Here is a 24,945-nt window from a genome sequence, read left to right on the forward strand (position 1 = left end):
TTTATATGGATACACTTAAATAAAATGGGAATGGTTGGTGATACATTAGTATATGGGAGGGGGAAAACTTTGGGAATGGTTGGTGATACATTAGTATATGGGAGGGGGAAAACTTTTCAAGATGGATGTGACCATGGTGGCCATTTTGAAGTCTGCCATTTTGGAGGACGTGGTCATTCTGTACCTGCTACATGCCCAAATACAACACCTTCCTCTGGTGCATGCAGGCGACAGGATGGTATGCGTCCTTTTGTAGGTACATTAATGGTGAGTCCACATGACTTATGGATATGGGACGGACACCCACTCCATGTTAAAACCACCATAACTACAGTAAACCTAGGCACTAGAATAAATACACAACACATTATTTTTGGTTGTCAAAATGGCCACAGCTTTATTTAAATCACAGGATTAACACAATCACAGTAGGAGTCAGGTGAAGTGCTAGTACATTGGGATTGACAAGTACTGTGATATCCCAGCTGTCTGACATACAGAACCAGGCCAGACAGCCATAAAGGGGCGGCACACACTGGCTTGCCATTCAAGCAGAGCCAGTAAACTTTCAGGGCACCAATGACCCTATTATCCTCACTCCTGTGCTTAACCACTGTGGCCGCCCCTGATTGACGTTACCATTACAACGTCCTTGAGGCTGGCCACCAAAGCCGAGCCTGTTCACCACCATGAGGTTTTACATCCTCTATTAGTTAAAATGAGTCCACCTTAACTTGCCTGCAACTTCCACCTGACTCCTAAACTGCAAAGCTGTGACGGGTTATAAATTCACATTTGACACTTTTGATTTTTTTTTTTTTTTTTTAATAAATCACTTTAGTAAACTTATAAGCTAGAAGTCCCTGCAAAAGCAATAAGGGGACTAGCATGGCAAACCTCCGACTCACAAAGAGTCATCCTACAGCAATCAGGAGAGGAAAAACCCCCTGTGGAGGAAACCTCTAGGGAACCATGGCTGAAGGATGGCTCTTCCCTTGGGCTTAGAAGGTTAATGCTGTTAACTCTTTATAGCCATGATAAAATTGAGCCAGGAACAAGATATACATGGTAATTTCAAAAATACAATAAAGCATTCATCATACAAGCAATAATCAAAACGTTTTAGGACAATGATTGTAAACAGGGCGGGTGGGCGGGAAATGCTTCCTCCTGTTCATCCTGTCCAAGAAAGAGGGAAGAGACACAGATTTCCTGCTCTATATAAGCCCCACCCTCCTCACAGTAACTCACCAGGCACAGACATACTGTGCTTCTTACTCTGAAAGCAACATCACTCTAGCTTAAAAATCTACACTATACCAAAAAGCTGCAGGAGTAAAGGTCCACCCATCCCCAAGTCATGTCCTCCTCCGCCTATGGCTCCAGTGGTTTCTTGACTTATGGATATGGGACGGACCCCCACTCCATGTTAAAACCACCATAACTACAGTAAACCTAGGCACTAGAATAAATACACAACACATTATTTTTGGTTGTCAAAATGGCCACAGCTTTATTTAAATCACAGGATTAACACAATCACAGTAGGAGTCAGGTGAAGTGCTAGTACATTGGGATTGACAAGTACTGTGATATCCCAGCTGTCTGACATACAGAACCAGGCCAGACAGCCATAAAGGGGCGGCACACACTGGCTTGCCATTCAAGCACAGCCAGTAAACTTTCAGGGCACCAATGACCCTATTATCCTCACTCCTGTGCTTAACCACTGTGGCCGCCCCTGATTGACGTTACCATTACAACGTCCTTGAGGCTGGCCACCAAAGCCGAGCCTGTTCACCACCATGAGGTTTTACATCCTCTATTAGTTAAAATGAGTCCACCTTAACTTGCCTGCAACTTCCACCTGACTCCTAAACCGCCACCAGAGAGGCCATTTGACACCTTAAATGGACTCGCCCCCACCAACCATGCCTAATAAAGCCATCAACCATTTCTACATGCTATGGAAAGTCTGTGCACACAAGTAATAAAATTAAAATTCCAGAGCTCTGACAGATTAATTTTATCGATGCCATGCTACCAAGTTATAATCGATAATACGGTAACTACAGCAAAATAGCAGTTGTTAAACATCCTGCAATGAGGATCCCATAATGGGGAATGTGGAAAGTAAGCCATAATTAAGGTCATAGCCACAATCTGAATACCTGCATAATGACATCTGTCATGCCTCAAAAAACTATTATACCGCATGTATTGTAGCCAGCTCTAATAATTCACCAAATCACAGATTTTAGTTCTAGAAACCACCATTATTTACAGTAGCTGTGCAGTAAAATGTCTTAAACCCACTTACTATCACTACCCGAAAAGTGATGAACATATCAATAGAAAGGTATTATAAATAGGGAGTAATTAAAACTATACACAATATAACATCAACATTATAACCGACCATAAAATAACATTCAGAATATCTGGAAGCAGCAATTTAAATAAACCTAAAGCAGAAATAAAGTCTACAAAGGCATTATTAATAACCCGGCCACGCCATTGTTAATTGTTTTTTATGCACTTGATAACATTTACTGTTGACCTCTCCAACTGGGTCAAAGGCATTGGGAATAGGCATATTGCCCTTTTTGTTAATGCACTTAATTACTTTACCCTTAGCGGCTCCCACTGGCTCAAGGGCACCGGGAGTAGGCATACTGCCCTTTGTGTTAATGCACTTGATGATACCCTTAGCCGCTCACACCAGCTCAAGGGCATCGGGAATAGGCATATCGCCCTTCATGTTAATGCACTTGATTACTTTACCCTTAGTCACTCCCACTGACTCAAGGGCACACTGATTAGGTGCAGTGCTCTTCAGTTTTGTGCACTAGATAACTGCATTGTCCAGACGACAACCTTGTTCTCTTCACCCCTCCAGCCGCCGTCCCTGGCACAGAGGAGCCAATTTCTTCTGTAGGCATGCAAAATATGATTGTCCTGACCCCAGGGACATTACCCTAACAGGGTCCTATAAAATATAAATGCTTCTGGAGACCAGGGGGCCATACCTTGATGGTCACCCCTCCATACCAGGGGGCCATACCCGAGATGGTTACCCCCTCCACACCAGGGGGCCATACACGAGATGGTTACCCTCCACACCAGGGGGCCATACACGAGATGATTACCCCTCATAACCAGGGTGCCATACCTGAATTGGTTATCCTTCCAAACCCAGGGGGGGGTCCACGGCCAGTTTATTAACAAATAACAAACATTTACAATAAGTTTTAAATACACAATCATATACGACATGAGGGGAGGGTTCTTGGAGCCCCAAAAATACTGGCTAAATATTTTGGCAAACACACAAGAACTTAAAAAATCCACGTTACCCACAGCCGTAAACCACCAGCTCGAGGGCACCAAACATCCCATTCCGGGAAGTCCAACCACCGAAAGCTCCCGGGTAACACCCCGTCCAGAGTTACCCGACCAGAGCCGTAACCAAAAGCCAGATCCAGAATTTTAACTTCCAATTCCTTTTTGCTGATTCAGCATCAACTCCAAGAACCCCACCCAGAGGTCCATACTTAATATGGTTACCCCTACTGACCAATTTATAAATAGCTTCCAGGACCCACTAAAAGGAAAACAAATGTTTGGTTTTTTTTTGTTTTTGTTTTTTTTTTTTTTTAAATTCATGTTCTTATTAAAATAAACATAAAATAAACTTTAAAGCATAAATCACATTAATACGCTGGGGGGAGTCCTTGAAGCTCCCAAATCTGGTGATTACCAAACATAAAATGTACCAACAATTACACCCAGCTGTTACCCCCACTAGATCGGGAGCACATAGCCACAAGGGTTGCAACGTTCACTTGAATTTCCTCCACCTTTCACCAGGTCCAGAACCATATTAACTTCCAAAAAGAGGAATCCATATCCCAATGAATCCCCCAGACCAATTTCTAACCAACTTCTAGGACCCCCCTAACCACCAGGCTCCAGGTAATCCACTCAGGCCTGTGCCATCTGCCATCTTAAGTAATATAAAATAAGCACTTGGTGAGTATACACTGATCCCCTTTTTTTTTTTTTTTTTAAGTTATTATTCACACCTTTATTAAAACAAACATACCATAAAACATCAAAACATAAATAATATTAACACGCTGGTAGGAGTCCTTGAAGCTCCCAAAATCCAGTGATTACCAAACATAAAGTGAACATAAAATGTACCAACAATTACTCCCAGCCATTACCCCACCAGCTTGGGAGCACCATAACCACAAGGGTTCCGATGTTCACTTGAATTTCCTGGGGATCCGACAAACCCTTGCCAAAACTCCCCTCCACCTTTCACCAGATTCAGAACCATATTGAATTCCAAAAGGAGGAAACCATATCCCAATGGATCCCCCAGACCATATTTAACCAACTTCAAGGACCCCTCCAACCGCACAAAATGTGGGATAAGTGAGGGTGAAAAACTCACAGGTTTACAACCAAGGTATACAACAGGTTAATAATGGAAACTATCCCATCGTAAGGTCCAGAAATAGACAGAGATGGGCAATGCTGTGTTATATGAGAAGCCGCCTGCTCCTCTACAGCAGTTACAGACCCTAATCACCGGCTGCACATAAATGGTAAGAAATATGTAGGTCTAATATAAGCTGCCTGCAGCCATAGGTGTGTGTGCAGAAAACTGCAAGTTCTGTATCCCAGCCAGTCACTCTACTACATACAATTACAATAAATGAGAGACAGGGCTGAAAACTGGGCCCATGAGGTGTCCTCCAGAGCAATGTGCAGCATCACACTAGGAGTGCCCACTCACCGCCGCCATGTGCTGAGTTATTTGTGCTCACTCAAATGTGCCGAGTCACTCACCGATTATTTATTTTACACATGATAAAACATAAACCATTCAGGCCTGTTCCATCCACCATCTTAGGTAATATAAAATAAGCTCTTGGTGGGTACACTCTGATCATGCAACATACGAGGGGGAGGACTAAAGGCAGCAATCGCTACAGAAATCAAGCACTAAGCTGGAAGTCATGTCCAGGTTATATGTACAGCCAGGAAAATGACCTGGAGGCACAGGATGTCTATACACAGCATGATCCGTATATAGCAGAGTGAGGCGTGATATCATGTATACAGACCTGTGGTACAGGTTAAGTATACAGCACAGGAATAGAGCCTTTACACATATACCACAAATAGTGAGTAACATGGTTACACTGGATCTGCACACCCAGCACCACAGTATGTAACAGAGATGAGGTCACATACAGATCATCAGACTCCATAACTGGGATGGGGGGATAATCCGCACACAGCAGGGTCAGTATACAGTGCACTGACATGAAGTGCAGCCTCTCATCATCATATATATACCATCCCCCGACTGCTCCTCTCACCAGTGTCTCTAATACATGTGACTGCCCAGCTCCACCATAGTAATGGCAGACACTGTATGTGTCCCTGCTCTGTCCTATCATACATATACCCAGAACTCATGAAGACTCTCTATAATACAGCAGTAATGTGGTATATCAGAAATGTCTGCAGGGAGGTCACACAAAAGCTGCCTCTGCAATAAGTGAGGAAACATGGCAGCTACATGAATTTCTGAGGTAATCTTGATCCCAGATGTGATGTAGGAGCTGATACTACCCTAGTACACACTACACCATGTCTGAGGTGAATGCAGAGTAGTATCAAACATGTCTGCAGGAAGGTCACACGGAAGTTATCTCACAGTCTGAGGAAAATGCAGCATGCACATGAGGGACATGGCAGCTCCATGAATTGCTGAGGTAATATTGGTCCCATACATAATGTAGGAGCTGATACTACACTAGTACATGATGTCTGAGGTGAATGTGCTCCTATCATCTGTCGTGTGAGGTGATAACCCCAGTATTATACTCCCTGAAACTGCAGACATGCTTCATCCTGTTCATCCTGTCCAAGAAAGAAGGAAGAGACACAGATTTCCTGTTCTATATAAGCCCCACCCTCCTCACAGTAACCCACCAGGCACAGACATACTGTGCTTCTTACTCTGAAAGCAACATCACTCTAGCTTAAAAATCTACACTATACCAAAAAGCTGCAGGAGTAAAGGTCCACCCATCCCCAAGTCATGTCCTCCTCCGCCTATGGCTCCAGTGGTTTCTAGATGTTGAAAAGGTGTTAGATTGGATGGCTGAGAGTGGCTTAAGTTTCTTCATATTATCTTCCATCTGGTCCAGTGAAGAAAGTGCACCTGAGGACCATGGTCATCCGGCTTCCAACTTGCCCCCTTGCACATCAACCAAGCAGTCTGAGCCCCAAATCATGTAGCAGTCTCTTCTGTTTTTTGATGATTCTGTTGGCTGCAAAAGAATGAGCAGGGTACAAAAGCACAGATCTGAGCCTCCTCCTGATCCCTCTTATGCTGTGGTCTCGGGCTTTTCCTACCACTCACCGTATACAGGGCCACCTACCTCCCCACATAGAGAGGATATGATAACATCACCACCATCAGTGTCATTGATCATCTCCACATCGTCCCATTGAAGTGTTCGGATTTCCATCCCCCAAAACCTAGAAAGAGGAAATATTCACTTAGCCAAACACGAGCCTTGGTCCCGAATGACACAGTTTCTAAATTACTGGCCTTTGAAATGCTGCCATTTCAGCTGATGGAGACCAACAGTTTGACAAAACTGATATAGTGGCTGTAACGCAGTACATTGTTCCCAGCCACAACTACTTTTCCAGGCATTCCATCTCTGCCCTGCACAAACATATTGCAGACCAAATCAGGTGTGCAATGCGTAATGCCATTAGTCGTAAGATCCACATAACCACCAATACTTGGACCAGTAAGTACAACCAGTGATGTTACAACTCCCTAACTGCATACTGGGTAAATGTAGACAGATACAGAAGGCATTTTAGCTCATGTCAAACCAATACCTAGTATTGCTGGATGTTTATCTGTCCAGGTTGTCTCTTCCTTCTAGTCTTCTTCCTCCACCGCCTACTCAATCGATCACAGGAAGACCTGCACCACCAACATGAGCACAGTCAGGGGGAAACAAAAGCAAGCTGTTCTTAAACTCCTCTGCTTGGGGGACAAATCCAACACTGCACAGGAGCTGTGGATGGGAATGAAATAGCAGACAAATGAGTGGTTTCTGGATCGCCCGCCAGGGCAGTAGGGTTACTCGGTACCGGGCCAGTGTCTCAGAGGGACATATCACAGTGGTGGTGACCCGGTCCGTGGCCCTGGGCGTCCATGCAAAAGGGGTGAAACGTGGCTGAATAAAGTTTATAGGTGAATGATATGTGACGCCACCTGTGGTGCTCGGCAATGAAGGGGTAAGCCGACGCTGCAGGCAGATCCTCTGGGACCGATGGTATAAGGCAGCAAGATGTAAGAGCTCCCCACAGGTAGAGCTGTAGTCCCAGGGCCGTAGTAATAGGTGTTGAGGAAGAGGGTGCAGTGTTAGGCACCAAGATGTAGCAGTGATGAAGGGGTTGCAGGAAAAAGGCAATGACACAACAGGGTGCAGTTTCCTTTACCTTTACTTTGCTTTGTAAGTGCAGTCCAGGAACCAGATTACAGATGGAACAGGAGTTGATTAGCCTGGAAGCAACTTAGGAATCTCTCTATGCAGATGGGTTGTGTATAGAGTTGAGCGAAACGGGTCAAAAAATTCAAAAGTCGCCGACTTTCGCCAAAGTCGGGTTTCATGAAACGAAACCCAACCTTAGCGTGAGGTCGGCCACGAGGTCGGCGACCATCACGCCAAAGTCGCGTTTCAAAAGATGCTTTTGCGCCCTTTTTCAGCCAATCAGGAAGAACGGACACTGTGGGCAGCGTGATGACATAGGCAGCGGTTACCACCATGTTTGTGAAGGGCATGCAAGTGATTGGCTTGCTTTGTGTGGCGTCAAAGGGGGTATAAAAGGGCGTGCATGCCGACCGCCATGTTACTTATGCTGATCTCAGAATAGGGAGAGCTGCTGCTGCTGCTGATTCTGTAGGGAGAGCGTTAGGCAGGGAAGAAGATACCAAAAACTACTTCTGCTGCTAGCAATTTTGCCTGTACAACACACCAGTTACTGTGCAGTGCAAGGGGAGGCTATATTTTCGTGCATCAGCTCTGTTGGTTATTAGGCTGCCTTTAAAGGCTCCCTGATAGCTGCATTGCTGTTTTCACACTGCTGAGCAAACTGCTTTTTTCAAAGCAATCCAAATTTTATTGTTTTGTCCTGGTGAGTTACTGAGCGTTCATTTTTTCACACACCGTACAGCGGTGTACGCTCCTCACACAGTACCATGTACCGGCTGATATCACGGCCAAATTGAAGCTGTGTGTGACTCTGTAAGAAAAAGCCGAGGAGTTTGTCCGTTCTTACAGACCTACACTCTAGGGAGATTCCAATTCTGCCCAATTCTATATACACCTTGTAGTTAGTCATACACTAGGCAATTTCTGCCTGTCACATTGCGGTGTAATCTGTCCTGGGCCTGAGACAATAGTTCAGTGTCCTCCAATATAAAGTGAGCTTCAAATTCTCACCAATACTATATACAGCTTCTGCCTTCTCATACACCAGCCAATTTCTGCCTGTCACATTGCGGTGTAATCACTACTTGGCCTGAGACAATAGTTCAGCGTCCTCCAATCTACAGTGAGATTCAAATTCTCACCAATACTATATACAGCTTTTGCCTTCTCATACACCAGCCAATTTCTGCCTGTCACATTGCGGTGTAATCTCTACTGGGCCTGAGACAATAGTTCAGCGTCCTCCAATCTACAGTGAGATTCAAATTCTCACCAATACTATACACAGCTTCTGTCTTCTCATACACCAGCCAATTTCTGCCTGTCACATTGCGGTGTAATCTATACTGGGCCTGAGACAATAGTTCAGCGTCCTCCAATCTACAGTGAGATTCAAATTCTCACCAATACTCTATAGACCCTTTACCTTATTTGACAGTACCATATAGCTGTTGTTATTTTGGGTACCTTTTTCAAAAAAATGAAGAAGTATGGTGGAAGAGGCTGTGGAAGTGGGCGGGGGTTGCCAGCTGGTCCTCATGGTGTTGTTGGTGGTGGTGCTTCTGCTGGTTGTGGCAAAAGCACAATAGCACCTAAGGCAGGAGGTGGTGAGCCGGCATCATTGTCTGGCTCCACAAGGCCTCGTAGGCTCCCTTTTATGGGAGTAGGTAAACCGCTTTTAAAGCCGGAGCTTCAGCAACAAGTTTTAGCTTACATTGCTGACACAGCCTCCAGCTCTATCGCCTCCTCTTCTGAAGTTTCAAAAAATAAAAGCACTGCATCTTCAGTGGAGGCTCCTGGTCAGGAACAACACCTTTCCTTGTGTCCTTCACCCCTACCAAAAGGATGCGGCAGGCCACACTACAGATTACTCCATGGAGCTCTTTTCTCATACCATGCCTGGGTTATCAAGTCAAATCGTGAATTCCCCAGTCCAATATGAATCTGACATGGAGTGCACAGATGCACAGCCTCTGCTGGTACATTCACTCAGAGCTCTACATTGTCGTCGCTGTGTACTGAGCCAGAATCTGACCCTGATGAAACTCAGGTGCCCCTTCCCGCATACTATACCACCATACACGGTGACACAGAGGAAGGTGCTCATGACATTGAAGAGGAGGTGATGGATGACCCAGTTGTTGACCCAGATTGGCATCCATTGGGGGAAGAGGGTGCCGCTGCCCATAGCTCAGAAGAGGAGGGGCATCCACAGCAGGCATCGACGTCGCAACAGCTCTTATCTGGTAGGCCCGGAGCAGTCTAAAAACGGGTTACAAAAACCAAAAGAGTTGCAGGACAGCTTGGCCAGACGGTCAAAATAGCACAGCGTGCAAGGCCTCAAAATGTCTTCCATAGTAGGAAGAGTGCAGTGTGGCACTTTTTTGAGCAAAATCCTAATGATCAGGCAAAGGTTATCTGTAAAAAGTGTGCAAAGACCTTTAGCCGAGGGAAAAATCTGAGAAATTTGAATACCAATTGCATGCTTAGACATTTAACCACCATGCACTTGCAAGCGTGGACGGACTACCAAACCTCACGTACCACATGTGCAACTGCTCCCAAAGAAGGTAGTCAGCAACGCTACATTGTTTCCCCCACTGTAAGCCCACCGGTTAGCACACCACCAGCAGCAAATGTTGAGGTGTCGTCGCAAGACCAAAGCAGTCAGGGAATCACAATGTTATATCAACGAAAGACTGAATCTAGGCCATCAGAAAGAACACCAACTCCATCACCATCATCAACCCTCTCTCAGTCTGCCATGTCCACCGCTAGTTCCACCATATGCAGCTCTCAAGTCCAGCTCACCTTACCTGAGACTATGAGTAGGACAGGAAAGTACTCATCCTCTCATCCGCGTACACTGGGTTTGAACGCTGACATGGCCAAACTAATCTCGCTAGAGATGATGCCCTACCGGTTGGTTGAAAGTGCAGCTTTCCGCGAACTCATGGCCTATGCAGTACCACGCTATGACTTACCCAGTCGCCACTTCTTTTCTCACAAAGCTATTCCAGCTCTCCACTTTCATGTGAAAGACCGCATTGTCCATGCACTCAAGCAATCAGTGAGTGGAAAGGTGCACCTCACAACTGATGCATGGTCCAGTAGGCTTGGCCGGGGCCGTTATGTGTCCATCAAAGTGCATTGGGTTAATGTGGTGGATGCAGGGTCCACAGGGGACAGCGGTGGTGGGACAGTGCTGCCTAGCCCACGGTATAGAAAACAGTTGGCTGTAGGCGTTCGACCCTCCTCCTCCTCCTCCAGAAGCGAAAGCTCATCCACAGAGCGCAGTCGCACGAGCCCTCCATCCGCAGCTGCCAGTGTTGCACATGAGGTGTCCCCCTATCGATCAGCTAGTGGAAAGCGTCAGCAGGCTGTGTTGCAGATGATGTGTTTGGGCGACAGACACACCGCGGAAGTACTGGCCGACTACTTTCAGCGACAAACTGAGTCATGGCTGGGCAGTCTACATCTTGAGGCAGGCAAGTGTCATGGTATGCCTAGGTTACTTTAGGCAAAAACCCTGGGACCCCTGCGATGTCCCTCAGACTAGGGGAACCCTGTCTGTCCCTCTACCCAGGGTTTACATTGAAGGTGTGCCTGCCTGAGCCTCCACCCTGTCCCTGTCTCCTGTCCAGCCCTAAGCTGAACCCACCTCCCTCCACCCAGTGAGGGGACCAGACACCAGACCCCACAAATACGTATGGACAGGGGTAAAAGAAACACCACACAGTTAATACAAAAGGGAATACAATAATGTGCAAGGGCAACCAAATATATATATAACAGATTGGAGAAAGAACCACTGAGGGATATACTGCACCAGATATCAGACACTCCAACACCACCACTGCTGACCGGTATTGCTAGCACTAGGCTAAAGCTATAGTCGGCGACGCCCATAGTCAGGACGAACTATTTAAAGACCAAGGGCGTGGCCCAGCCCTCAGCCAGCATGACAACCTGGTTAACCCAATCCCGACTGGAACAGAATACCCAACAGGGTATTACCGCTGTCTGCCGGACACCCTGGTGTGAACAGTGTCCGACATGACAGTACCCCACCTTCTACGAGGGACCTCCGGAACCTCACCATGTCGAGGACCTGGCTTGTCCGGATGGCGACGATGGAACATAGTAACCAGTCGATCAGCATGAATGTCAGAGGCCGGCACCCATGTCCTCTCCTCAGGACCATAGCCACGCCAGTGGACCAGGTACTGTAGAGTGCGACGCACAACCCTAGAGTCCACCACTTTGGACACCTCAAATTCAAACGCGCCATCCACCAAGACGGGAGGTGGTGGTCCGGGGGAACCATCCACCAAACCCACGACCTTCTTTAGCAATGCTTTGTGAAATACATTAGGAATCTTATACACAGCCGGCAACTCCAAACGAAATGCCACGGGGTTGATCACTGCGGAGATTCTAAATGGGCCAATGAACCTGGGACCCAACTTAAGTGACGGTATCTTGAGCTTAATGTTCCTAGTAGATAACCACACCCAATCACCCACACACAGGTCCGGACCTGGCACACGTCTGCAGTCAGCCACCCGTTTGTACCTGGAACCCACCTTCAACAAGCGCTGCTTGACTCTCCTCCAAACAGACGACAATTGAGCTCCCAACTGGTCCTCCTCAGGGACGCCAACTGAGCACCCCTGATGCAAGGTGCAAAATTGAGGATGTTGACCATACACACAAAAAAAAGGAGATTCCCCAGACGATTCCTGGCAATGGTTGTTTATTGCGAATTCTGCCAGAGGAAGAAACGCTGACCACTCTTCCTGATTGTCGGAAATAAAGCAGCGCAAGTATTGCTCCAGGTTTTGGTTCATCCGCTCAGTCTGTCCATTCGACTGAGGGTGGAAAGCCGATGAATGAGATAATTTGATTCCAAGGCGAGAACAAAAAGCTCTCCAAAACTTTGCCACAAACTGCGTACCTCGATCAGACACAATGTCAGACGGGACACCATGAAGTCTGACCACCTCGCGAATAAATATCTGACTAAGAGTCTTAGCATTGGGCAAAGACGGTAAAGCAACGAAATGTGACATTTTGGAGAACCTATCAACAATTACCAAAATGACCGAGTTCCCTGCCGAGGCGGGCAAGTCAGTAATAAAATCCATGGAAATCTCAGTCCATGGCTTACTGGGCACCCCGAGAGGCTGCAAGCTACCAGCGGGACGGGAACGAGGAGTCTTGGCCCGTGCGCACGTGGTACAGGCAGCCACATATGAGGCCACATCCTGCCGGATTTTAGGCCACCAAAAACGACGCAATACCAGTTCCAGAGTGCTCTTAACCCCTGGATGACCTGCCAGTACCGTGTCGTGATGTTCGCCCAACACTCTAGAGCGTAGATGTAACGGCACAAAAGATTTATTAGCAGGCAACCCCGGCAGTACCACCTCCTGAGCCTCCGCAATCTCTGCCTCAATCTCTGTCGTGATGGCAGATACCACCACACCCTTTTGGAGAATAGGCACCGGCTCTTCACATAACTCTCCACCAGGAAAACACCTGGATAAAGCGTCTGCCTTAACATTCTTCGACCCAGGTCGATAGGTAACAATGAAGTTGAACCGGGTGAAGAATAATGCCCAGCGAGCCTGTCTGGAGGACAGGCGCTTAGCAGATTCTAAATAAAGCAAATTCTTATGGTTGGTTATCACAGTAATCTGATGAACAGCCCCCTCCAAGAAGTGTCGCCACTCCTCAAATGCCAATTTGATGGACAATAATTCCCTGTTGCCAATATCATAATTACGCTCCGCAGGCGACAGCTTCTTGGAGAAGAAGGCACACGGATGCAACTTGGCCCAAGAAGGGCCCTGAGACAGTACAGCCCCCACTCCAACCTCCGACGCATCCACCTCCACGACAAACGGTAAGGAGACATCGGGCTGCACCAGAATGGGCGCTGAGGCAAAACTATTCTTGAGGAATTCAAACGCCTGTACCGCAGGCTCAGACCAGTCAGAAAAGTCGGTACCCTTCTTAGTCATGTCAGTCAGTGGTTTGGCAATCATAGAGAAGTTCTTAATAAATTTCCTATAGTAATTGGAGAAGCCAAGAAATCGCTGAAGCGCCTTAAGATTATCAGGCCGATCCCAATGTAGTACCGCCTGCACCTTTGCGGTGTCCATCTTAAAACCTGAGGCGGAGATTACATAACCCAAGAACGGTAGCTCCTGTACGAAAAACACACATTTTTCAAGCTTGACATAGAGCCTGTTCTCTCTGAGCAACTGCAGAACCTGTCTAACATGCTCTATATGTGTATCATGGTCGCGAGAGAAAATGAGAATGTCGTCAAGATAAATTATAACGAACCTCCCCAACAGCTGAGAGAAGACATCATTGATGAAGTGTTGAAAGACCGCCGGTGCCATAGTCAACCCAAACGGCATTACCAAACTCTCAAAGTGACCCTCAGGGGTATTGAACGCCGTCTTCCACTCATCCCCCTGACGGACTCTTATAAGATTGTACGCCCCCTGAGGTCCAGTTTGGAGAACCACCTGGCACCAACCACTTGGTTGAATAAATCGGGTATAAGTGGCATAGGGTAAGGATCACGGACCGTAATCTGGTTGAGTTCTCTGAAATCCAGACACGGGCGTAAACCGCCATCCTTCTTTTTAACAAAGAAGAAGCCAGCAGCCAGAGGAGAAGAGGAAGGTCTAATATGACCCTTGCTCAGGCTATCCGCAATGTATTCCTTGAGAGCTAGCCTCTCGGGACCTGAGATATTAAACATTCTAGCTTTAGGTAACTTGGCCCCTGGTTTCAACCTAATAGCACAGTCATAGGGGCGATGCGGTGGTAGTTCTGAACAACCCTTCTCAGAAAATACATCCGCATAGTCCAGCAACGGCTCCGGGATACTGGGGGTCAAAGCGGAAATACATGTAGCCAGGCACCTCTCCTGACACTCCCTGCTCCACTGAATTATGTCCTGGGTCTTCCAATCAATAACAGGATTATGCATTGACAACCATGGAAAGCCCAGAACCATCTGAGCCGGTAAGTTACTAAGCACCTTACAAGTTACCCGCTCTGCGTGTAATACTCCGATGTGGAGTTGTATATCCAACACACACTCTGTGATCTCCCCTTGAGACAACGGGGAAGCATTGATGGTAACCACCCGGATGGGGTTCGGCAATTTCTCCACCGGAAATCCCGCTGTATGCGCGAACCTCTCATCAATGAGATTGGCAGCTGAGCCACTATCAATAAATACTGTAATAGAGAGCATTTGCCCCCCAAGTACCACCCTAGCAGGGAGCATACACTGGGAAACCATGATGGAGGATACACAAAGGCTCAGACTAGACTCCTCCAAACCCTCTGAGCCTATCAGTTTTCCGCCGGCGCGCCCTTCTTAGGTACCAGGGGGCAAGCGTTAATAAAATGTCCTCCTTTGCCACAAAAAAAACAGAGCCCCTGCCTTCTGTGCCAAGGACGTTTAGGCTTGTTACTCGGTGACTGTGCTATACCAGCGATCTGCATGGGTTCCACGGATTCACCCGCGGCAACCTCACCGACCACTCCCCCACCTCCCGGAGGCAACGAAACCAGCGCCCCCTGACGGAGACGTCGGTCTATGCGTACTACAAGTGCCATCGCAGCCTCCAGAGAGGCGGGAGTCTCGTACATTAGGAGAGTCTGTTTAACCCTTCCAGAAACCCCATGCAAAAATTGACTTCTAAGCGCAGGGTCATTCCACAGTGTGTCCACCGCCCAGCGCCAGAATTCCGTGCAGTAATCCTCAGCTGGTCGATCACCCTGTAGCAGTGAGCGTATCTTAGACTCTGCTAAGTTTAATCTATCCGGATCGTCATAGATCAAACCCAGAGCAGAGAAAAAAAAATCTACAGATTCAAATGCCGGTGAGTCTGAAGGGAGTGAAAAGGCCCAGGCCTGTGGGTCACCACTCAGCAAAGAAATCACCAAGCCCACGCGTTGAGCCTCATTACCTGAGGAATGTGGACGCATACGGAAATACAATTTGCATGATTCACGAAACACCGTGAACTTACCACGATCACCAGCAAATCGTTCAGGAAGGGGAAACTTGGGCTCAGCTGCCCTGGCTGCAGCCTCAGCAGGTACTGCAGGAGCTGACAGGCCTTGTTGCTGGACCGCCCCCCTGAGTTCAGTGACCTGTATGGATAGAGCCTCCAGCTGCTTGGTTAGGGAAAGTATAGGATCCATAGTAAGTAACCCTATATTCCCTATCTATACCTTTTTTTTTTTTTCTCTCACTTTATTATTTGGGCCGACTATAATGTCATGGTATGCCTAGGTTACTTTAGGCAAAAACCCCGGGACCCCTGCGATGTCCCTCAGACTAGGGGAACCCTGTCTGTCCCTCTACCCAGGGTTTACACTGAAGGTGTGCCTGCCTGAGCCTCCACCCTGTCCCTGTCTCCTGTCCAGCCCCAGCCCTAAGCTGAACTCACCTCCCTCCACCCAGTGAGGGGACCAGACACCAGACCCCACAAATACGTATGGACAGGGGTAAAAGAAACACCACACAGTTAATATACAAGGGAATACAATAATGTGCAAGGGCAACCAAATATATATATAACAGTTTGGAGAAAGAACCACTGAGGGATATACTGCACCAGATATCAGACACTCCAACACCACCACTGCTGACCGGTATTGCTAGCACTAGGCTAAAGCTATAGTCGGCGACGCCCATAGTCAGGACGAACTATTTAAAGACCAAGGGCGTGGCCCAGCCCTCAGCCAGCATGACAACCTGGTTAACCCAATCCCGACTGGAACAGAATACCCAACAGGGTATTACCGCTGTCTGCCGGACACCCTGGTGTGAACAGTGTCCGACATGACAGCAAGGTAGTTAGTGATAACGGCCGGAATTTTGTGGCAGCCATAGCCCTTTCAAAACTCAGACACATACCTTGCTTGGCTCACACCTTGAACCTGGTAGTGCAGTGCTTCCTCAATAATTATCCGGAGTTAACAGGCCTGCTCCATAAGGTTCGAAGACTGTGCTCGCATATCCGCCGGTCGCCGGTACACTCCAGTCGTATGCAGAAGCTGCAGCGATTGCTCCACCTTCCCAAGCACCGCCTAATTATCGACGTTGCAACAAGGTGGAACTCCACCCTGCACATGGTTGTGAGGCTGTGCGAACAGAGGCAGGCCGTAATGCATTTGTGGGAGGATACACGGGCAGGCACCTTGAGGGCAGACATGGAGTTGACAGGTGTGCAGTGGTCGAAGCTGAAAGACCTCTGTAAAGTCCTTCAGTGTTTTGAGGAATGCACACGGCTGGTAAGCGCAGACGATGCCATCATAAGAATGAGCATCCCACTTATGCGTCTGCTCATGCAAACTTTGACGCACATTAAGGAGCAGGCGTCTGCAGCCGAGGTAGATGAGGAAGAAAAGGAGGAGGGAAGCCTTGATGACAGTCAGCCATTGTCTGCTCCGGGACCTCTCCTGGACAAGGTGGAGGAAAAAGAGGAAGAGTAGGTGGAGGAGGATGATGATGGGGATGATTATTTAGGGGAGGAGGATGCTTCTCGTGGGGCAAGAGAAAATGTTGGCGTGGCAAGATCTGGTACAGGGTTTGTGCGTGACTGGAGGGATGTGGATTTGCCAGAAAGTGCTCCTCCACCCAGCACTTGCAGTGCATCATTGACACTGGGAACATTGGCCCACATGTCAGATTATGCCTTGCAGATCCTAAAAAGGGACCCCCGCATTGCCAAAATGATGAACGATGACGACTACTGGTTGGCCAGCATCCTGGATCCACGCTATAAAGGCAAATTCCAAAACATAATGCCACAGGAGAACCTTGACCTAATATTGGCTAATAAACAAGCAACTCTGGTAAACCGGTTGGTTGAGGCATTCCCAGCACACAGCAGTGGTGATGGTTCTCACACGAGCCGTAGGGGCCGGGTGCAGCTTGGGAGAGGTGTTCGTGGTGCACACATCAGAAGTGGCATTGGAGACAGGGGTTTCATGACCATGTTGTGGACTGATTTTTCATGTCCCGCTCACACGACTGGTAATACTGCATCGATTGAAAGTGACAGGAGACAGCAGTTGTCAACTTTGGTTACAAACTACTTCTCATCCCATATCGATGTTCTCCCTCACAGGTCATTCCCATTTGACTATTGGGCCGCTAAATTGGACACCTGGCCTGAATTGGTTCAATATGCCATACAGGAGCTCACTTGTCTAGCTGCAAGTGTGCTATCAGAAAGAGTCTTCAGTGCAGCTGGATCAATCCTGACAGAAAAAAGGACCCGTCTGTCGACCCAAAATGTGGATGATCTAACCTTCATTAAAATGAACCATGCATGGGTTTCCAAGGATTTTGTCCCTCCTTACTCTGAAGACACAAAGGTTGCCAGAAAAATGGCTTGCTTTGGTCCTCCCCTTCCTCGGACTTGACCAATTCGCCTTTAGCAGCAGCTGAATGTCCCACATCAACATATGCCATTTTGTAAACCTCCCTAACTGGGCTGCCCCCCCCCAAGGCCAGAGTCACCACCTAGCGCACACAACCGTGCGAGTGCCGTTGCCCTGGACAGGTGGGTAGGCTGACTCTTGGGTGCGGGCACTGGCACAGGGTCCCTCATAGTGCAATCAAGTGTCTCTGATGGTGGGGGTGCACACCCGCCCTCAGACACACCCCGTACTATGAGGGGCCCAGTGCCAGTACCAGCACCCATGAATGTGCCCCCCTTGCTTGGGCAGGGCACAGCATTTGCAATGTTTGCCTCTCCCTGCTCCTCTGCTGTGTAGTCTGGGCTGTCAAATCCTTCACTGGGACTGCCACTACAAATATGCTGAACTGATAGATGATGGTTATGACGTAGCTATACCCTGTCCCGCTGGCCGGGCTCTAGCTTCAGATGATCAATGGCTTCCATTTCTTATGGACGTCGACTCACAATGACATGTAGTGGTGGTTTATCATCAGCTTTCACAGTTTTCCTACTCACAGACGTGTGACATTCCGGCGCCCATTTTTAAATGTGCCCTCTCATGCCAATCCCATAGAATCCCCTACTGCCTGTGGCTTCTGTCTTTTGCACTCCAAAGTTACGTGACAGATCATGATAGGCAGTGAGCAACATGTTTACATCTCTCCCCGTGATAAAAATTTGATGGAGATGAGTAACGCTGATGGGATCAACGGTACTGCGATACAGCAACACTTTCTTCACAAAGTTATGTTTTCGCTGTCTCCACACACAAATTAATAGAGGGTCAGCATCGCCTCTGAAATTGTGACGGAAGTTTTTCTCGTGATTATTAATTACTAGATTTCTGCAATCACTAAAGTAGACATTATGTCAGTAATTGTATGCATCTCATTTCCTATTGCGGAGAGGCTGGACTGTCTTACTGAGACAGAACTATATATGAAGATTTAAAAATACCACCAAAAGTGTATACTGGTGTACGCTTCAAATACATTTCCTTTTTTCGACTTTTTAGATTGTTGTCTAATCCATACTGAGAACACGGAGATTTTAAATGTTTAAACTATGCTATATATACCTGCTATCCAGTGATAATGTACCCTTTCTCACCTTTGTCCAATCACGTCTAATCCATACTGGGCCTGAGACCATCTGAGCCTGCCTCCGGTTTTATAGACATAGGTTTTTAATGTGTAAACTATTCTACATATATACGTGTTATCCGGTGAAACTGTTATCAACTTTCTACAATGTTGTCGAATCCATACTGGGCCTGAGAACGGCTGCCAAGCAGTTAAGGAAGCTACAGCACCTGTGGTTTGGACACGTAATTTTTTCATTTTGTCAGGAATGCCGGTTAGGCCTATTTCCGTATTTGCGGTTGACCTGCACTTACTGGGAAATTATCATTCGCGGGGAATAATTGGAATCCCAGATCCCCATCACTATCAGTGTTCAGCGGGTTATCAGCACCTGTAAGCGACAAAAGCTGGTCCTTTCAGTGTAGCGCGCATTCAGCCCCGGACATGTAAGGGCATGATAGACCTGTTATTGCTCGATCTCGTGTGCCAGAGCTTCGTGTATCCCTCTAGTAAGCTTGACGCATACCGCGGGGGCATGCCGGAGTCTCGGTCGTTAACGGAATAAAGCTGAGAAATCACTAGCACAACTACAAACGGACATACCACACCACACACAGAATCGACAAAGCTTGCAATCTGTCCATCTTTTCTGTAGCTTGTATGGTTGTGGTTTCCCGGGTGGAGTCCAATTAAGCCACAGGCTCCACTCCTGGTGGTGCCCTTTTGGACATTCCTTTAAGGTTCAGCTTTGCAATCATACAGCCCCCGGAAACCAAACGCTTTGCCTTCATGGACGCAGTTTGGAGGTTAGTGGGAATAACGCCACCCCATTGGCAGTTGGCATAATTTATTGGTGGGAAGTCCGACCGGTATATGATCGTGTTAGATTTCAAAAGGTTTTTTTTTTTTTTGGTTTGTATTTTACTTTTTTATTCCAGCCTTTCTTGATTTCATAATGGCATCACAAGTCTATATCTGTGTCTCCTCCACCTCCTCCTTTTACTCCTCCACCTATTTTCTAAATGTAGTTGCCCTTTTCCATATGTTATTTTTATCTTCTGAGCATTTTGTCTGCTTTGGGACACCTTTAAAGGTGTTTTGGAATTGTTTTCTATGTGTTTGCATGTGTTTGCCTGCCATTGTTTTCAATGGGGTTCGATGGTGTTCTTCGAACGTTCGACGAACATTCGACGAACTTGCCTCCTGTGCGATGAACCAAAACACTAGCGGGGTGGCTCAGCACTACTCCTGATATATAGAAGTACATTGTTAATGTTTAAACTATGCTATATATACCTGGTATCTGGTGATACTGTACCCTTTCTGCCAGGAAGTCCTCCTCCAACCAACACTCTAAGTGTATCATTGACACCTGGAACATTGTCCCACATGTGTGATTATTTCTTGCGGATCTTCTTGTTATATTGTGGTGTGATCCATCCTGAGCATGGGAGTGTCTATGGGTTACTCCTGCAATTTAGATGTACATTTAAAAATTACCCCAACACTGTATACAGCTCTACGCTTGGGATACATTAACCATTTGCTGCTTGTTATATTCTGGTCTAATCCAAACTGACCAAGTGAGAGTTATTTTCTGACTGTGGAAATAAATAATGAAATTGACAACAATGATACCTACACTGTGTACAGCTGTACTCTTGAGATCCATTACCATTTTACGGCTTTTTAGATTGTGTTGTAATCCAATACTGAGCCTGAGAGTGTCTGTGTGTGCCTCCTCAAATATCTACTGAGATTTAGAATGTTTAAACTATACTATATATACCTGCTATCTGATGATACTGTACACTTTGTCTAATTTTTATATTCTTGTCTAATCCATACTGAGCCTGTGAGCGTCTCTGAGTGACTGATGGAATATATAGGGAGATTGACAATTATCCTTTGACTGAATAGAGCTGTACGCTTCTGATACAGTGCCATATATCTGATGTTATTTTGGGTCTATTTTCTGCAAAATTTTGAAGTTTGGTGGAAGAGGCCTCGGACGTGGACATGGGGGGGCCAGCTGGTGCTGATGGTGGTGTTGCATCTGCTGGTAGAGGCAAAAGCACAATAGCAGCTAAGGCAGGAGGTGTTGAGCCTGCGTCATGGTCTGGTGCCGGAACGCCTGGAAGGCTACCTCTTCTGGGAGTAGGTTAACCGCTTTTAAAGGCAGAGCATGAGGAACTGGTTTTGGCTTACATTGCCGAAACAGACTCCAGCAAATATGTCCTCCTCTTCAAAAAATGCAAGCACTGAGTCATCAAGTACTGGCTCCTGGTCAGGAAGAACCCCTTTCCTTGTGTCCTTCACCCCCACCAAAATTGAATGATGCAGCACGCCACACTTCACATTAGTCCATGTAGCTCTTTATGTCATACCATGCCTGGGTTATCAAGTCAAATCGTGAATTCCCAAGTCCAAGATGAATCAGACATGGAGTGTGGGTGGCCAGCCAGGGCAGTGGGGTTAATCGGTACCATGCCGGTGTCTCACAGGGATGTGTCACGGTGGTGGTGACCCGTTCCGTGGCCCTTGGCGTCCATGCAAAGGGGTGAATTACATTTATAGGTGAATGATACGTGACGCCACCTGTGGTTTCTGATTAGATTGACCCGCGCTGCAGTGTCGCTTCTCTGGGACAGATGTTGTGGTGCAGCTAAGATGTAGAAGCCCTGCACAGGTAGGGCTGTAGTCGCAGGGCAGATGAAAGAGTTGGTAGATGGTGTGCAGTGCAGGATGTAGCAGAGCCATGCGCCAGGCGCAGGAGAAATATGACAGACACAGTTGTGCAGTTCCTTTATCTGTACTTGGTAAGTGCCGTCCAGGACCCAGAATACAGATGGAGGAGTTGGCCAGCCTGGAAGCCAATTTCGAATTCTCTCCCTGCAGATAGGTAGTGTGGCCTCTGTTCTAGTGCTTATCAGAGGTACTCGCAGTGCTGAGTTCAATGAAGTTCCCCCGATGACTCTTTTTTGAAACTTTCTCGTATAGCAGGCAGCCGTAGCCTTTTCCTTCTGGCTCCCACACGTCGATGCTGGGGCCTCCGAGCCTTAGGTACATAGCATTTACAGCTGCTACTTCCTCCGGTTTCTGCTGCAGGAACGTCAGTGTCCCTACAAACTCGGAGACCGGAATCCGGACCATGGGCTCCAGCTAGGAGTGAGCTTTAACTCTGCTTATCCTCCAGCTCCCCTTCTCACGTCCACACACTTCCCCTTCCTTGCACAGTGTGCTCTAACTTACCTCCTCCCGACCACAGAGAGCAGCTCCTTAGCAGTCAGGTTCAGAGGTCTCCCTGCTGGCCTGGAGTGGGAAATGTGTTGTGTGTTGGTTGAACTGCTAGAGAGATCCTTCGTTGCTCCCAAGCATGACATCACACTCCCTAGGAGGAAGGTAATGCCACTGTGGCGACCGTACTCCTGGGGTCGCCACAAGTGCACTGATGCCCAGCCACTGCTAGATGATTCTGCTGGTACATTGACCCAGACCGCTACATTCCCCTCACACTCTACACAGCCAGAATCTGACCCTGAGGAAACTCAGGTTCCCCTTCCCGCATACTATACCACCTTACAAGGTGACAAAGAGGAAGGTGCAGATGAAAGTGCAGGTTCCTTGAGCAGGTGGGGGGCATACTCATAGGCGACGGCACTGGCACAGGGCCCCTCATAGTACGCAAAAGTGTCTCTCCCGGTGGGAGAGCCCACCCGCCGTCAGACACACCGCTACACACCGCCGTACTATAAGTCGCCTTGTGCCAGTGCCGTCGCCTATGAGTGGGCCCCCCTGCTTGCTCCGGATCACAGCTCTTGCAAAGTTGAAATACTTACCTCTCCCTGCTTCACCGCCATGACGTCTTCCGCATGTCCTGACAGTGATATTCTGATCAGAGAGCGCAATGACATCACGTCTGTACGCCCTCTGCCTAAACAGCCAAGTGCAGTGAGATGGAAGATGGGGACAACGAGGAGTCCAGACTAGTACAGGGATTTCCTAGCGAGGAGACTTATTTAATTGTTTTCAATGTTGGGACAGCAATTTTTGGGGAGCACTATACTATGGAGAATGATATATGGGGCCCAACATACACTGGAGCATTCCAAAGGTGGACATCAGACACTGGAGCAGCATTTACAGGGCCCATTATACACTGGAGCATTAGAAATGGGGCCCATTATATATGGAGCATTATTTGGGCCTATAAGACAGTGGAGCTTCATCCATGGGGACCAACATATACTGTAGCATTATGTGGAGCTCATCATATACTGTTTCAAACATTATATGGGACCAATGATTCTGTATGGAGAAATATATGGGCCTCATTACTCTGTATAGCGCACTATGCGGTGCCCATAATACTGTATGGAGTAATATACTGTCCGGTTTTGGAGCTATTGGAGAATTTAAAATCGATATCAGTCATTAGATGTAAAAAGTGAAGTATTTTTCATTGTACTATACCGCTATTTCTCTACCGTATCGGAGCATCATGAGTTGTGGTATGTGTTAAAGGGGCGCTCTTTGGCACAGGGCACATGAAAACCTGGAGCCAGCCCTACCCCTCCACAACTTTAGCCAAATAACCCCCAGTTTTCAATGCGTAACTATTATTATGAAGTAAATTAAGGATGACAAGCTTCAGTAATAAAAATTGATTTTTTTGCCATTCAAATGGGCACTGTAGGTGTGATTAATGTCCTCCACTCCCTGCCGACTTTGCTTCCCCAATGACTTGCATTGGGTTTCGTGTTTCAGTAGGCCTTTGACTTTTCACGATAATCGGCCGATTTCGTTCGACCCGACTTTTCAGAAAGTCGGGTTTCATGAAACCCGACTCGACCCGAAAAAAGGCAAAGTCTCTCATCTCTAGTTGTGTAGTCTCCTTTCTAGCGCTTATCTGAGGTACTTGCAGTTCTGAGTTACACTGAAGTTCCTCTTTCTGGCTCTCTTTTAGATCTCCCCTCGTATGGCAGACAGCCGTAGCCTCCTTTTTCTGGCTCACACAAGTTGCTGCTGTGCCTCCGAGTCTTAGCTGGGAACAGAGCATTTACAGCCTCTTGTTCCTAAGGGTTTTTGCTGAGGGACCATCGGCATCCATACAACCTCGGATACCTGACTCTGGACTATGCGCTACAGCTAGAAGTGAGCCTGAATTCTGCTCAGTCCTCCAGCTCCTCTCTCCCACATCCACGCTCTTTACCTTCTTAACACGAACTCCCCTAACTTCCTTTTCCTGGCCCCAGAGAGCAGCTCCTCAGCAGTTTGGTGCAGAGCTCCCTCTGCTGGCCTAGAGTGGGAACTGTGCTGTGTGCTAAATTTACCTGCCAGAGAGATCCTTTCATTGCTTCCAAGCATGACATCACACTCACTAGGAGGAAGGTAATGCCACTGTGGCGACCGTACTCCTGGGGGTGCCACATTCCCCCTAATGCAATTCAGCACTCCCGGACTGAAGAAAACATGCAAACATATTAAACAGATGAACAAATGTAACTGTTACAAGATTTCAAAAATGAAAAAATTACAAAAACCAAAGCTCAAAAATAGTCCTTGTGACGATTAGTCCATGAGTCAATGTCCATGGTCCAATTCCTGAGCAGTTGGTAAACTATGTACAAGTAGAGTTTTGGCCACACACAGTCCTGTGGCCCAATTGTCCATCAAAAACAAACTGAGATTGCTAAAAAAATTCTTACAGAGTTTCTGTAGGCACATAATCTTGAAAAGTTGCATATTTACATTTTACCATTTACATAACTTATTTATATACGAAACCTTAGGGGTAGTATACCTTGG

The 24,945-nt window shown here is 47.2% G+C and overlaps 1 protein-coding gene across 2 annotated transcripts in view; it reads left to right on the plus strand.

Annotated features, from left to right (window-relative positions):
- The window catches only part of KCNT2 (potassium sodium-activated channel subfamily T member 2), a 1,782,840-nt gene that overhangs the window by 955,806 nt on the left and 802,089 nt on the right, over window positions 1-24,945 (plus strand). The gene's annotated exons all lie outside the window — the stretch shown is intronic.

Source organism: Dendrobates tinctorius, unplaced genomic scaffold (assembly GCF_039654945.1).
Source record: "Dendrobates tinctorius isolate UK_male_01 unplaced genomic scaffold, ASM3965494v1 ptg000074l, whole genome shotgun sequence".
NCBI lineage: Eukaryota > Metazoa > Chordata > Amphibia > Anura > Dendrobatidae > Dendrobates > Dendrobates tinctorius.